The sequence below is a fragment of the Macaca thibetana genome, chromosome 3, assembly GCF_024542745.1.
Source record: "Macaca thibetana thibetana isolate TM-01 chromosome 3, ASM2454274v1, whole genome shotgun sequence".
NCBI classification, from domain to species: Eukaryota; Metazoa; Chordata; class Mammalia; order Primates; family Cercopithecidae; genus Macaca; species Macaca thibetana.
In genome coordinates, this window is record NC_065580.1 from 4,198,701 (window position 1) to 4,213,989 (window position 15,289).

Below are 15,289 nucleotides of genomic sequence, written 5' to 3' on the forward strand. Positions count from 1 at the left end.
AAGACTAATGACTCGATGTTTAAAATAGGAAAAAATTAGAGAAATTTCACAGAAAAACAAATAAAAATGTCCCTTAACACCAATGCCGGTCTTCAGGTTGTAACTTAAGCCCACTCCTTGTGCTCATTATTCTAAGCGCGTCTTTCAATACGTACTCCGTGATCAACTGTGGAATTGCTTGAGCTGTTTCTTCTTTCAACTAAGCACGATGTCAATCCAACCTTCTCAGCTGGAGGTATGTTTTGGAGGAGAAAGCTAAAAAAAATAGTCTCGGCTAGGCGCAGTGTCTCACTCCTGTAATCTCAGCACTTTGGGATGCCAAGGCAGGCAGATCACGAGATCAGGAGTTTGAGACTAGCCTGGTCAATATAGTGAAACCCCATCTCTACTAAAAATATAAAAATCTGCCACGCATGGTGGCACACACCTGTATTCCCAGCTACTTGGAAGGTTGAGGCAGGAGAATCACTTGAAGCCAGGAGGCGGAGGTTGCAATGAGCCAAGATGAAGGCACTGCACTCCAGCCTTGGTGACAGAGAGAGACTCTGTCTCAAAAAACAAAACAAACAAACAACAACAAAAAACAAACAAACAAAAACAGTCTCTGTATGCCACCCCCACTCTCCATCCTCCCACCTCACCTGCACCCCCACACGGCCCGTGTGCCCTGACCCCCGCTGCACCCCATGCCCCAGTGGCTGGTGCCATGCTACGCCCATACACAGGAGAGCCAACCACTCCTTGCCCAGAACTTCCAGACCAGATTGGGTCAGGGGCCTCAGGCAACAAGACCGCCTGTAGTTGCCCCCCAGGAGCTGTCTGGGTGGTACCCTCGAGAAACCAAGGCCCTCAGGTGCATCAAAGAATCCCACAGCCCAAGAGAGGGGCAGGGCTCAGCAGAAGTCAATGTGGAAATGTGAGTCTCTCGGAGGGCAAGAAATATGGATGGTGGCAGAGCCGACTCTCATGTTTTGACCTGAAGCCAAAAACACGAATAATAAACCATCTGTAGTAATAATAATGATAAAACTAGTAAAACAAGCATCAGATACCCCTGAGGGATTTTAGCTACCCACAGTTAATAAGTTAATATTATGCCATATTTGTTTCAGAGTTTTCATAAATATGTATGTTCTGTTAACACAGCGTATAGCTTTGTGCCCTAACAATTTATGTAAATAGTACAATGAGGCTAACTCTCTGTGATTTGTTTGTTTCTCTCTCAACATTAAGTTTAAGCCTTAGTCATGTTATCAGGCACAGAGTACTTCATTCATTTTGATAGCCATGAAGTGCTCTGTCGTAGGTATGACTATCCCACAATTTATTTGTCCATTTCCCTATTGACAGATTTTTCCAGTTTTTCACTACTTCCAAGTGAAGGAACATTCTTATATGCAAGGAAGACTCTTAGCTTCTTTCTTAGGCCGGGTGTTTCTTTAGGATGTGTGTGCGCTGGGTGCCCAGGTTGGGGTTCCTGGGAACAGATCCTGGGGTGGAGAAGAGGATATGGGCATTTGGGGTATGTACTTGGCATCAACAAGTGTAGGAGAGAAAAGGAAGTGGGTTGGGCATTAGGGGCCGGGGAGCTGCAAGGAGGTAACCACAGAGAGTCCACTGATGCCACAGGGCACTCTGGATCCCAGACAGCCCTGCAGAATTGGCCTGATTTGGGGCTAGTGTTTGGAGGCAGATGCTTCTATGCCCACTGCAGTAAACAACTTAACCTTACCCAAAGGGAGGGCTGGCCTTTGCCTCTGGGATGCAGAAGCCCTTGGATTGTCCCATCTGGTAGGATACCTTTCTTTCCCTGGGGCCCTGGGCCAGGCCAGATAGTGTGTGCTAACAATGTGATTTATGGTGGGACCTTGGGTCACACGGCATCAGTCTGACTTCTGGGGCGCTGGAGACGGAAGGCCAGCCACACCTAGAGTCAGTCAGGTCTGTGCGACAAAGCTCCAATAAAGACCCCAGACCGCAACTCCACATGCGCTTCCCTGGTTAGCAACGCTCCCTGGTATTGCCCCAGGCTGCTGCTGGGGAAGTGGGTGCCACGCGCACAGCTCCACGGGGAGAGACGCAACAGTTCCACGCTTGGAGCTCTCTCGGGCCCTGGCCACACACCTCCTTTCTTGACTGATCTTCATTCGAATCCCTTCACTGTCAACCGTGCTCATGCATGAGTATGTGTATGTGTGTGCATTCATGCACAAGTACACGTGTGGGTGTGCATGTGTGTGTGTGCACGTGAGTGCTCCTGCACGGGTACACGTGTGCATGCATGTGTATGTGAGTGCTCATGGACAGGGATGTGTGTGTGTGTGTGTGTGTGTGAGTGCTCATGCACGGGTACACGTGTGCATGCATGTGTATGTGAGTGCTCAGGCACAGGGATGTGTGTGTGTGTGTGTGTGTGAGAGTGCTCATGCACGGGTACACGTGTGCATGCATGTGTATGTGAGTGCTCATGCACAGGGAAGCTTGTGTGTATGTGTGTGCGTGTGTGTGTGTGAGTGCTCATGCATGGGTACATGTGTGCGTGCATGTGTATGGGAGTGCTCATGCACAGGGATGCATGTGTGTATATGCACGCGTGTGTGCGTGCGCACATGAGTGCTCATGCACAGGTATGCGTGTGTGTATGTGCGCGCATGTGTGTGTGTGTGCACGTGAGTGCTCATGCACAGGTATGCGTGTGTGTATGTACGTGCGTGTGTGTGTGTGTGTGAGTGCTCAGGCATGGGTATACGTGTGTGCATGCGCTTGTGTGTGTGTGTGTGTGTGTGTTGCATCTGGTTGTCGAGTTGTTGACTCAGGGATCCTTTGTGTGACTCTGGGGTGTGGTCACAAGAGAATGGGGGTGGCCGAAATGACAGACGGAAGTTTCCACCACCCTTTGGGGACAGAGGCTTGGAAATGCATCTAAATTGATTTTGAAAATTAAACGTTTTTGGAGGAGGTGGGTTGGAGAAATTGTAGTTACCACCTCTGAGGCAGCTGGAGTGTGAGGGAAAAACAGCTGCCACTCAAAGGCTTAGGGGAGACAGTGGCATCAGGGAAGAGGCAGGTATCAGGTTAATGAAATAAAATACCCTATTTGCTTGAAATTAAGTGACGATTTTTGTCATTTTGAGAATCTGCATTAAATGCACATCTAATCCGATTGTTGAACTTGGGAGGAGAGAAGTCTGTCCTGTCCTACCACCCTTCTCCGTGAGAGGAGGCTCACTCCTATTCCCACTTCCGACCTTCTCCGTGAGAGGAGGCTCACCGGGTACCGCGCCCTCCTATTCCCACTTCCGACCTTCTCCGTGAGAGGAGGCTCACCGGGTACCGCGCCCTCCTATTCCCACTTCCGACCTTCTCCGTGAGAGGAGGCTCACCGGGTACCCGCCCTCCTATTCCCACTTCCGACCTTCTCCGTGAGAGGAGGCTCACTCCTATTCCCACTTCCGACCTTCTCCGTGAGAGGAGGCTCACCGGGTACCCGCCCTCCTATTCCCACTTCCGACCTTCTCCGTGAGAGGAGGCTCACCGGGTACCGCGCCCTCCTATTCCCACTTCCGACCTTCTCCATGAGAGGCTCAGAGTACCGCGCCCTCCTATTCCCACCTCCGACCTTCTCCGTGAGAGGAGGCTCACTGGGTACCGCGCCCTCCTATTCCCACTTCCGACCTTCTCCGTGAGAGGAGGCTCACCGGGTACCGCGCCCTCCTATTCCCACTTCCGACCTTCTCCGTGAGAGGAGGCTCACCGGGTACCGCGCCCTCCTATTCCCACCTCCGACCTTCTCCATGAGAGGAGGCTCACCGGGTACCGCGCCCTCCTATTCCCACCTCCGACCTTCTCCGTGAGAGGAGGCTCACCGAGTACCGCGACCTCCTATTCCCACCTCCGACCTTCTCCGTGAGAGGAGGCTCACCGAGTACCGCGACCTCCTATTCCCACCTCCGACCTTCTCCATGAGAGGAGGCTCACCGAGTACCGCGCCCTCCTATTCCCACCTCCGACCTTCTCCGTGAGAGGAGGCTCACTGGGTACCGCGCCCTCCTATTCCCACTTCCGACCTTCTCCGTGAGAGGAGGCTCACCGGGTACCGCGCCCTTCCGACCTTCTCCGTGAGAGGAGGCTCACTCCTATTCCCACTTCCGACCTTCTCCGTGAGAGGAGGCTCACCGGGTACCGCGCCCTCCTATTCCCACTTCCGACCTTCTCCGTGAGAGGAGGCTCACTGGGTACCATGCCCTCCTATTCCCACTTCCAACCCTCCCTGTAGCCACGCTGGCTTTGGCCCGGGTGGCCTGCCCCATCCTTGGTGCGGTCACATCCACGCAGCCCACCTTTCCACCCCTCTCTGTTTTGTGACCTCCAGTGACCTGTCTCCCATCCCACCGTGCCCACACACTCCCAGGACCACACCCTTTCCCGTGAAGAACTGAATTGCCCCTGAAATCTTTACTTTGAGCTTTGAACCCCTTTGTTTTGAGCCCCCACCTCCTGTCCTTCCAGCAGTGACACAGACGTCTCCACTGGTGATTCGGGCTCAAGAAACCTCCAAGTCACTCCCCCTGTGACCTTCACTACTGACCTCCCTTCTCTCCCAAGGGTGAGGCCATGGCCCACCATGTAGCACTTCATGCAAACTCTTCCAAAACCGAAGCTGATATTTAGAAATAAATTAAAGTTAGAAGTGAACCTGATCTTACTTTAAAAGTTGTTTATTTTTTACTATTAAATCCAACATCTGCATTTTGGTTTCTGAACACTAAAGAGCACAGCCAATCACATCGTGTGGCTCCACCACCGCTTGGGCCTTGCTGGCGGGAGTGCGTCCACTCGGCACTCTACCCACACCCCTCACCCTTCAGTGCGTGCTGCCTCGATGTCCCCCTGCAGAATCCCAGTTCTCGCGGGAGCCTGGGGTCTTCTTAGGGCCTGATGGGCTGCTCCTATGGCAAGTCAGAAAAAGCAAGGACAGGTCCCAGGACAGGTCCCACAGGGACTGAGGTTCCTCTCTGGTGGGCTGCGTTCCACTCTGGCCCAGAGCCAGGCCTGCGTGTGAAGCTCTGTTGGCCCCATGGTGGCATCCTGATGACACCGTCTTCATTGTGTGCACCTCCACCTGTCCCACCTTCCTACTCCGCTACAGGGCTTCCCGGATCATCTCCCAGATGAAGGACACGCACCGATCCTTGTCTCACGTCTTATTTACAGTTTCTGTTCACATTCAATGTATAGACTTGTGTTGTGGATGTGAAAGAATCAGAAACAAAGGATTTCCCCAGCTTCATGTTTATTTTATTACGCTTCCGGTATATGTTTAGATCTAAGTCAAAAGAGGTTCAAGAGAAAGGTTCTTTAATGCAGTTCAGTGATACTCATCTATTACTTGGAAACACAAGGTAGCACCAATTTTCTCTCTCTTTCTCTCTGCATACATCCTAGGCTCGTGCTATTCAGGAGTTATGTGCTGGTTAGGAAGGCACCCTGATACAGTGCTTGGTGATGTGTTCAAAGATGATAAACCAGTGAGTAGCACAAGTTTCCGAAGGATATGAGGGCCCCTAAAGCAAGGGATCTATTTTAGTTGGGAAGGTGTATCAGCCCATTCTCACACTGCTAATAAAGATATACCTAGGACTGGGTAATTTATAAAGGAAAGTGGTTTAATTGACTCACAGTTCCACAGGGCTCAGGAGGCCTCAGGAAACTTACAATCATGGCAGAAGGAGAAGCAAACACATCCTTCTTCACATGGCAGCAGCAAGGAGAAGTGCAGAGCAGAGCAAAGGAGGAAAAGCCCCACATAAAACCATCAGGTCTCATGAGAACTCACTCAGTGTCATGAAAACAGCATGAGAGTAATCACCTCCCACCGGGTCCCTCCTATGACACGTGGGGATTATGGAAACTACAGTTCAAGTTGAGATTTGGGCGAGGACACAGCCAAACCATATCACAGTGTAAACGTTTAACAAGGAAAAGGGTTTTAGGGTTGGGCACAGTGGCTCACACCTGTAATCCAAGCACTTTGGGAGGCCAAGGCAGGTGGATCACTTGAGGCCAGGAGTTCAAGACCAGCCTGGCCAACATGGTGAAATTCCCCTCTACTAAAAATAGAAAAATTAGCTGGGTGTAGTAGTGCATGCCTGTAATCCCAGCTACTCAGGAGGCTGAGACAATTGCTTGACCTTGGGAGGCAGAGGTTGCAGTGAGCCAAGATCGCACCACTGCACTTCAGCCTGGGCAACAGAATGAGATTCTGTCTCGAAAAATAATAATAATAATAATAAAAGAAAAAAAAAAGAAAAGGGTTTTAGGGCACTTAAAAATTCATACAAAAATCATTTAATATTCATTGTAGAAAATACAAACTTCTAACATTTTTAAATGCCCATAGAACTAACCACTGTTAATTTTCTTGTACATATACTTTTATCCTTGTTAAAATAAAAATACTCAATATATGCGTATTTCCTACGAAAAGAGCATAATAATGTTGATTTTCTTCATTCTACATGATAGATAATGCCAATAAACACTCATCTTCGTCTGTTGCTTTCATGTTTTGCTCCTTAGGGGCTGCCACAGAGGGAGGCAGCATAACAGGGCTCTGGGCCTCACCCCAGCCCAGCCAGAGGAGCTCCACTTTCAGCTGTTCTCTGTATTGGGATTCCACTTTGGGTTTTTTAATTCAATTTTGTTATTTGGTTTTTAAACAAAAGTTGCCATCTTAAAAATGTTAGAAATATAACTAAAAATAATGTGTTTGAAAGCTTAATAGTATTTTTTAAATGTCATAATTTAATCAATCCATGGTTTGCTGAATATTTGTATTGTTTTCAACTTATTTTTACTATTTTAATAAAGCTATAAACAGGTTGAATTGCTTACTAAAGATATGCACATATTTTATGTTTGGAAGCACATTTCTAAATTGTCCTCTAAAAAATGTGTATTTTCATTGTTAGCGTGCAAAATTACCTGTCCTTGTTAAACTTTGGCAAACTCTAGGTAATCTTATCTTTAGTTTAATAAAACATGCTGATTATGTACCTATAAAGCCTAGAGAAAAAGAAAAATCATGAATCAAAATTCCAGTGCCCAATGGTAACTATCATTAATATTTTGGTGCCTTGCCTTTCAAACATCTCCAATTCTCAATCTCTTGAAGTTTTAAAAATTTCACATGATACAAAAAACTAGCCGGGCAAGCTGGCGGGTGCCTGTAGTCCCAGCCACTCGGGAGGCTGAGGCAGGAGAATGGCGTAAACCCGGGAGGCGGAGCTTGCAGTGAGCCGAGATCCGGCCACTACACTCCAGCCTGGGCAACAGAGTGAGACTCCGTCTCCAAAAAAAAAAAAAAAAAAAAAAAAATTTCACATGAATATACACAGGGTTTTGTGTATCACGGAAAACACCTTTCTCTTCTCTTCAAAGCCTTTGCCCTCCACTCCCTCCACTGCTCCTCCACTCCATGTTGGCCATGAACTCTGTCTGGGGGGTGTTGTGCAGCCGCCTACCTCAGGGTCACACAGAGATCCATGAATACTGAATTATTGCTATGCGAGTTCACATAAGGGCTGTGTACTTTGTTTTACAGAAGACTGTATGACACATTTTTCTGCACACTCTGCTATTTTTGCAGAACAATACGACATGGAAATCCCTTCCAGTTATAAATCCGTCCTCTTCTTTCCAGTGGCTGAGACTGTGTGGTACTCCACGCAATGACTGCATCATCACCCCGCCGTGTCTGTCGAGGTCTCTACGCCAGTGTGAGGTGAGGGGTTCTACTGCCAAATGGGTGAAGAGGGTTCAAAGGGATTATTTATGATCATGCGATAGTAACCAGAAAAAATTAAAACCACAAAAAGAATTGTTAACTTTCAAACTGAGAAATCAAACAAGCCCTGGAAGATATTTGTGTATGACAGAGCTCATTTTCTGACTGTATAAAGACCTCTCAGAGATCCTAAGTGGTAGCTATTCATTTTGCTTATGGTGCTCTTCAATACATAAAAATTATATGTTGTATGGTCCTATCCATTTTATAATGGGTTCTGTCCTTTGATTTCATGTTTGCAAAGTCTTCCTCATATATATATACATATATATATATATATATGAAGTTTGATGTCATGTTCTAATTTGCTTTTTTTCTAAATTGATAGGCAGTTGTCCCTGCTGATCCAAAATGCTGGATTGATCACAGATCTCAGCCCTAAGTGCCTGCATCTGCTTCTGGACTTTCATAGAGTGCCACCAACCGGCTGTGATCTGCACCACACATTGTCAGTCACTGGGGGCTGTGTGAAGCCAGGGTGATGAGTTGGGAGGCCATAGAAGATGCATAGAACCTGAGCCCAGCCCTCAAGGAAAGAAGTGCCCAATACATACTCAGTTTAGTTCAGCTCACTCGTTTCCTTGCCAGGATGGGTTGAGCCCTTGATGGGTTGAGCCGTTCGAGACCCAAGAGCCATGTGGACTGTTTCAGCACAGAGAGGTCAGGACAGGGTCAGTGATGGGGTTGCAGGGATCATAGTGACCATCCCTTCACAGAGGAGCTTCCAACCCTATTTACCTGGCCTGTTTGCTGATCAAAATCCTTGATGGATCCAACTGTGGTCTCAGAGAGCTGCAGTGAAGGCAAAGCCATCTGCATCTCCCAGTAACAAAGCTCAGATGCTCCCTCTCGCTGGAGAAGGGGTCACAAACACTGCTGGGAGCCGGGCAGGTGGAGGTCTCATGAGCTTCCCACTGTCATCGCATAACGCACAGTGACTTCAGGGCCACGTGGGAAGCACATGACCATTTAAAGGTATTTTGATTCACTTTTTCTTTTTTTTTTTTTTTTTTTTTTTTTTTTTTTTGAGACCGAGTCTTGCTCAGTTGCCCAGGCTGGGGTGCAGTGGCCCGATCTCGGCTCACTGCAAGCTCCGCCTCCCGGGTTCATGCCATTCTCCTGCCTCAGCCTCCCGAATAACTGGGACTACAGGCACCCGCCACCACGCCCGGCTAATTCTTTTGTATTTTTAGTAGAGACGGGGTTTCACCGTGTTAGCCAGGATGGTCTCTATCTCCTGACCTCGTGATCCGCCCATCTCGGCCTCCCAAAGTGCTGGGATTACAGGCGTGAACCACCGCGCCCGGCCGATTCACATTTTTAAAAGGCATACAACATCCCCAGGTAGTCAGTTCTCTTAAAGTGAATATGGGTCTCCATCCAGACTTTCAATAAACAGAATGAGATCTAATTAATAACATCTATGAGTTCTGGAGGAAAAAAAAGTCTTTCAATTCTTATGTGTAATCATTAGAAAGGGTATAACACTCCCATGCACCCTGTGTGTATGTTAACAAGATGAACTTCAGTCTCTCTTTCAGGGGTGAGGCTCTCTAGTTAGGAGGGCAGGGTGCTGCTGTCAAGAACATCACCCACAGCATCATTTAGAGAAAGGGGAAAAGCCACACCCAGAGTGCACCTGCAGTCAATGCCCTCAGTCCTCATACCAACCTCCGAATCCTGGGTGAACATTTTTGACAGTTTGTACCCGATTAAGAGTCAAAAGCCCCTGCCTGACAGCTGGGAGTGCTCTGTTCTTCCACGTCTGCACTTTTCTGGGACAGTGCACTTGACTTGAGGGAGATGGCTCCCCAGCCATTTCCCTGCCTCTCCCGGGGGCTGCAGTGGACTCCCTGGCCTGGTTGCCCCAGAGACAGCCAGTTATAGGGACTTGATGTCTGCCCTCCTTGGGCGCTGGGTGGCCTCCACCTCCAATCTTGTGTGTGAGACCCTCGTTGCCACCATTTCTTCCTCACACTTCACTGATGGCCACCCAGAGTTCTATCCAGAACACAGTGAGATTCGCTACCCTATGCACCACAAGAAACAAAAAAGGAAGGAAGGAAAGAAAAGTATTAGGCATAATAGGCTTGTACCATATGACTTAGTGAGTTGATCAAAACGTAACAGTTGGTCATTTGGTTTTCTGTCATTAATAAGCCACAGGGAGAAATCAGCGGGGCAGTTTGGCAGCTCCCCTTAAACATCTAGTTCTAGAAAAGAACTTTCAGCTTTTGGTAACTTATAATAATATTCATTAGCATGTTTTTCCCCTGGACTTTAAAAGTATGTGAAACATCACCCAGTGAGCAGTACAGAGATCATTAACTGCACATGAATTCCAGTTTAAACTTGTTTCTCTGCCTTCAAAACCAGTTGAGAACAGATTAAAAAGCTTAAAAAGGAAGATAGATCAAAAAGATTTAAAATAAAGGCTTCATTTTCAACTGAATTATTAAGCATAAACCCACCCTGTGGGAATGCCCCCCAGAGACATTTGGAATTCCTGGAGAAAAATGTTGGGGAAACAGTTGCTTCTTTAGAATCTTAGCATAGTTTCATATTTCTGTGCTTAATTGGCTTCAAAATAACCTGGGATAGAATTAAAGAATCAGGACACTCTGATCTACTGTTTATATTAATTCAGGACAGCCCATAGGACAGGTTTGGTCTTGTACAGCAAAGTTCTATTAACCCCTTTTTTGTTTTCTTAAGTCAAGAACATTTGTGTTTTAAAAAGTATTGGGTGAAAATAATGTTTGCAAGCAACTAGAGCTAAACATTTGTTCTCTGCTGTCTTTTCCCCCAATCATGTCCCCTGAGACTCCCCTGAGAAGTGCGTCTTTTGCGTACAGGTGCTGATTTGTGGGCTCACCTCTGTCTCAGGTCGTCCTTCTCTCCTAATCAGGATGCCTCACCTCCCCCTCACGCTGGTGCGAACATCAGTCTCACAACATCCATACAGGTCTGCAGTGACCTCATTTATGGCCTCTTCAGAAGAAGTTCGACTGAGGAGGCAGAAGGCAGAAGGAGAGACCAGCTGAGGCAAGGTTTAGAGCAGGAGAGAAAGTTAATTAAAAAGCTTTAGAGGGCCAGGTGCAGATTACACCTGTAATCCCAGCACTTTGGGAGGCTGAGGCGGGCAGATCACAAGGTCAGGAGTTCGAGACCAACCTGGCCAACATGGTGAAACCCTGTCTCTACTAAAAATACGAAAATTAACCAGGCGTGGTGGCGTGCACCTGTAATCCCAGCTACTCAGGAGGATGAGGCAAGAGAATCGCTTGGACTGGGGAGGCAGAGTTTGCAGTGAGCTGAGATCACGCCGTTGCACTCCAGCCTGGAAGACAGGGAGAGACTCCACCTCAAAAAAAAGTAGCTTTAGAGCAGGAAGGAAAGTACACTTGGAAGAGGGCCAGGCAGGCGACCTGAGAAACAAGTGCACGGCTTGACCTTTTGACTTGGGGTTTTAGACACTGGCATACTTCCAGGGTCTTGTGTTACTTCTCCCCACTCACCCGACTCCTGAGACCTTATCAGGAGGCTGCTGATGAGTTCCAGGTGTTTTCTATCTGTTAGTAGACTGCCTTTTCCTGGCACTGGCTGCAACCAGTTATCAGTTTAGAAAGAGGGTTAACAACTGCCAGACCCTCACTTGATGGTGGCCCAACACCCCTGGTGTGTGGAGGGGAGCCTTCTCCTGCCCCACTCACACCCGACCAGCTACCTACTGTGAACATTCTCTTCTTCCAGTCTCTTCCACACACAGAACTCCTCCTCTTCTTCAAGCACAGTCCCTCGCCTCCCAGTTGGTTGTGTTTTGTTTTGAGGATATTGGGCATTGAGTTATGAGATCTTGTGTTCTGCAGCCCTTAATACCTGCTTAACCATTTGTTAGGTTTCCCTGGAGTTCGTTGCTAGGCCTTCTCCAAATCCTTCAGGGCTCAGAGCCTCATTCACATGTTTGGAGGTGAACTCTGCACTGCATGCTGGTGAGATGGAGAGGGCAGGAGCTGTGTCTTTGAGAAAGCTCACGGTCCGCGGAGATGGTGCTACCATAGAAGCTTGATGACGTTTCGGAAGCGTGGAGGAGGATCCCACAGAGAAGTCTGCTGGGGAGAAGGTGATTCCCCAGTGGTCTTGGGGGAAGGAGAATTACCCACGCAGACCCTTTACACACTTCACATTAGCCTGGCATGTTCTCATCCCCTTCAGAGCTGAGTGCAAAGGCAGCGTTTCCCTACCTGTGCATTGCGGGACACCATTGAGATGTCTGAGCGGGGAGGCTCTGGGGTGGGATGGAGGTTTTGTCTTCAATACACTTAGGCCAGGGTTTCTCAGCCTCTGCACTGCTGACCTATAGGGCCGGATGGTTCTTTGCTGTGGGGGCTGTCCTGTGCACTGTATGATGGTCTTTGGTTTCCCTGGCTTCCACCCGCTAGATGTCAGTGAAGCACCTCCACCTTCCCTTCCAGTCACTGCCCTCAATTTTGACAGTAAAAAATGTCTCCAGGCATTCCAAGGTCCCCTGGGGGCATTCCGTTAGGGTTTTATTCAAGGTCCTTCAAGACTTACAAGGTAAGCTTTTGTAGGTCTTCTCAGACATGTGCAAAGGTCTTTTTACTCTGCACCTCTTTCTGTTCACATAATATCTGTCAGCATTCTTGGAAGTTGTGGTTTTATGGAACACGCCTTGGAAAGGCTGGTTTAAGAAACGCTCCTTCTGTGGGAGTCCTGCTGGAGGGTCCCATGCCGAGAAACAGAATTGCGCACGTTCTGTGAGCAGCACCAGAGAATTCCTGAAGCAGGTGCAGCCGGAAGCGCTTCTCTTCCGCTCTAAGTGCACTTTCCTACTCACTCTGTTTCTTTGATTATCTGCTTCTGAAGATGAGTGTTGGAAGCAGAAATACGCCCTGGAGATGGAGACATTGACATCTGCATAGGTTTTAATCTTCCCGGGGTAGAAAACATGGGAGGAACCGGTGTTGCCAAAGTCCTGGTGGGTCCCAAGCCCTCCACTCTACACCTGCTGCTCTCCTCCACCTGCAAACTCCCTTAGAGGTGCTTCTATCTCCTTTGTCCTCTTCTAAGTCTTCAAATGATGTTCTGAAATGCCGTATTCCCCTCCCCTAAGTCCCAGCAGACAGCCTCACATCTACTAAGAAAACATGGCGACATTGTCAGCTCACATGGTCTCTTCCAGGCTGAACCCTGCAGATTCCTCACACGCAGTGTGTCCCAGCTGGACTTTTATGTGCAGTGTCAGAAGATTCTTTTTTTCTCCTTGTAGTGCTTGGGTTCAGGCAAGCAAGAGATTTGGGGTTGACAAGTTGTTCTACTCGGTAAAAATGTACTTTTTCTGCCTTACATGAAGCATCAGGGAAACCAGATGTATCCCCTTGAATATTTATGGTCTCACAGCTTCTTCTATTAATAATTCATCACACACGGTAGTGTCTACCCATCAACAAGGGCTACACAGGCAAAGAGAAGGAACAGAGAAAGTCCCCCTCCTCCCTCACCCTGGAAGTCCCTGAACCCTAACCGGACAGATGGGGAGCCACACGTCTTGCTGGGCTCACCCTGTGAAAGATAATAAAACACACTTTGTTGGAATTTTCCATAACAAGCCTTTATTACTTTAATAAATCACGGGGGGAAATCAACAGGAAAAGCATTGCTTTTCCAGCCAAATGCCTAAAAGGAACAGTAGACCTCTTTTGTCCCTTTGGGGCCAAACATCGTTGCTAAATTAGTCTGTTTGAAATACATAAAGAAGCTTTTAGCCTCATACAAGTTAGCTTTGCCTTCAGCTCATAGAACTTTCAGGATTATAAACGCCTTTGTTTCTGATTATGTTATATTCACTGTAAGAGTGGCAGACAATATTAAAGTGAACAGATAAAGTCACCTGGAATCTTAACACATAGAGACACGCTTTGGCACCTTCATGTCTTGCTTTGTAATCTAGGACTGGCGAGCCTGCATGTATAAATATGTACTGAAAAGCAAAAGCGATCTCACACTCCAAATTCTTGTTTTATGAATTGCTTTTAGTATAAACAAATTGTAGTCCTCATTTCTTACAATGTATACACATAGGTGCACACATGCATGCACACACGCACGCACACACACGCACACACATACACACGCACGCACATACATGCACACACACGCACACACACTCATGCGCACACACACATGCACAGACGGGTGCACACACACATGCACACACACAACGATGACTTCATGGCATTTCATTATACGTATTATTCTGTGACAGTTCACCTAATTCTCTAGTGGTTAATATTAAAGTCGCTTCTACCTTTTTCCTATTATTTGAAACAAATGCTGTGATGAGTATTCTTATATTACCATGGCTTGTGGCTAATTTCCTTTTTGTCTCTCCCTCCTCTGTCCCGCCAGAAGAAGGTCTGTGCCCACAGATCTCTCCTTGTCGAACCACCTCACTCCAGTCAGTGTGGAGCAGCAGGTGACAGAGTCTCCAGCGTTCTGCCGACACTTCAAGTTTTTCCTTCTCCGCTCAGACACAGCCTCGGGAGCCATCAGTACAGACCGCAGGAGAGCCGTGCCCAGACTGATCCCTGCAGGGCGGTCTCCTGCTCAAAGAAACAATTGGGAAATTAGTCACAGAATCAACCTGCAGGGGACTTAAAGCCTCTGTGATGGGATTTATTGCACTGGAGATTTGAGAGCTCAAAAACCTAGTGCATAAACATTGGATTTTGACGTTATAATAAAATAAGCGCGGGGTTTTCCCGAGGTTAGAGGCTTCCCAGGTTGTTTTCTCGGGGACGACCTGTCACAAAGTGAGTGTTGGAGCGTTCAACAGCAGAGGCAAGCTGCACAGCAGGGTCACGCAAGTCCGAGGAAGGGCTCCGTATGCAGCTGGCTGCCCCTGCCCTCCTGCAGCACACTCCCCACTGTGGCATCTGTTGCCCCCGGGGACACTGGACATCCTTGGTTCCTCAGGTCACAGTCAACCGGCTCTAGCAAGCTCTCCGGTGTCTCTTCTTATAAGGACACTAATCATAACTCAATTATATGATGACTTCTTCTAACCCTAATCACTCCCAAAGACCCCTCTCCAACTACCATCACATGGGGGTCAGGGTGTAAATGTATTGAGGGGAGCACGGTTCCTAACGGTGGGGTTTGCACCTTACGAGAAATGTTTGAAATCAATGTTCACACAGACTAGAGGATATAGACGCAGATGAGATGAAGGAAAAGCTGTATTTGGGTAAATTTTTATTCTCTTTCCTTGGAGCCAGCTCTAATGACCTCTAACACAAAACAGTTTTCAGTTTGTTGTTGAGTATCAGTAGATCTGTTTCTTTCCTTTTACTTCTTTAAACTGTCCGCTTTTATTGTCTTAAAGACCCCTGTGCAGATGTGATTAGTTCAAAAACAACAAGC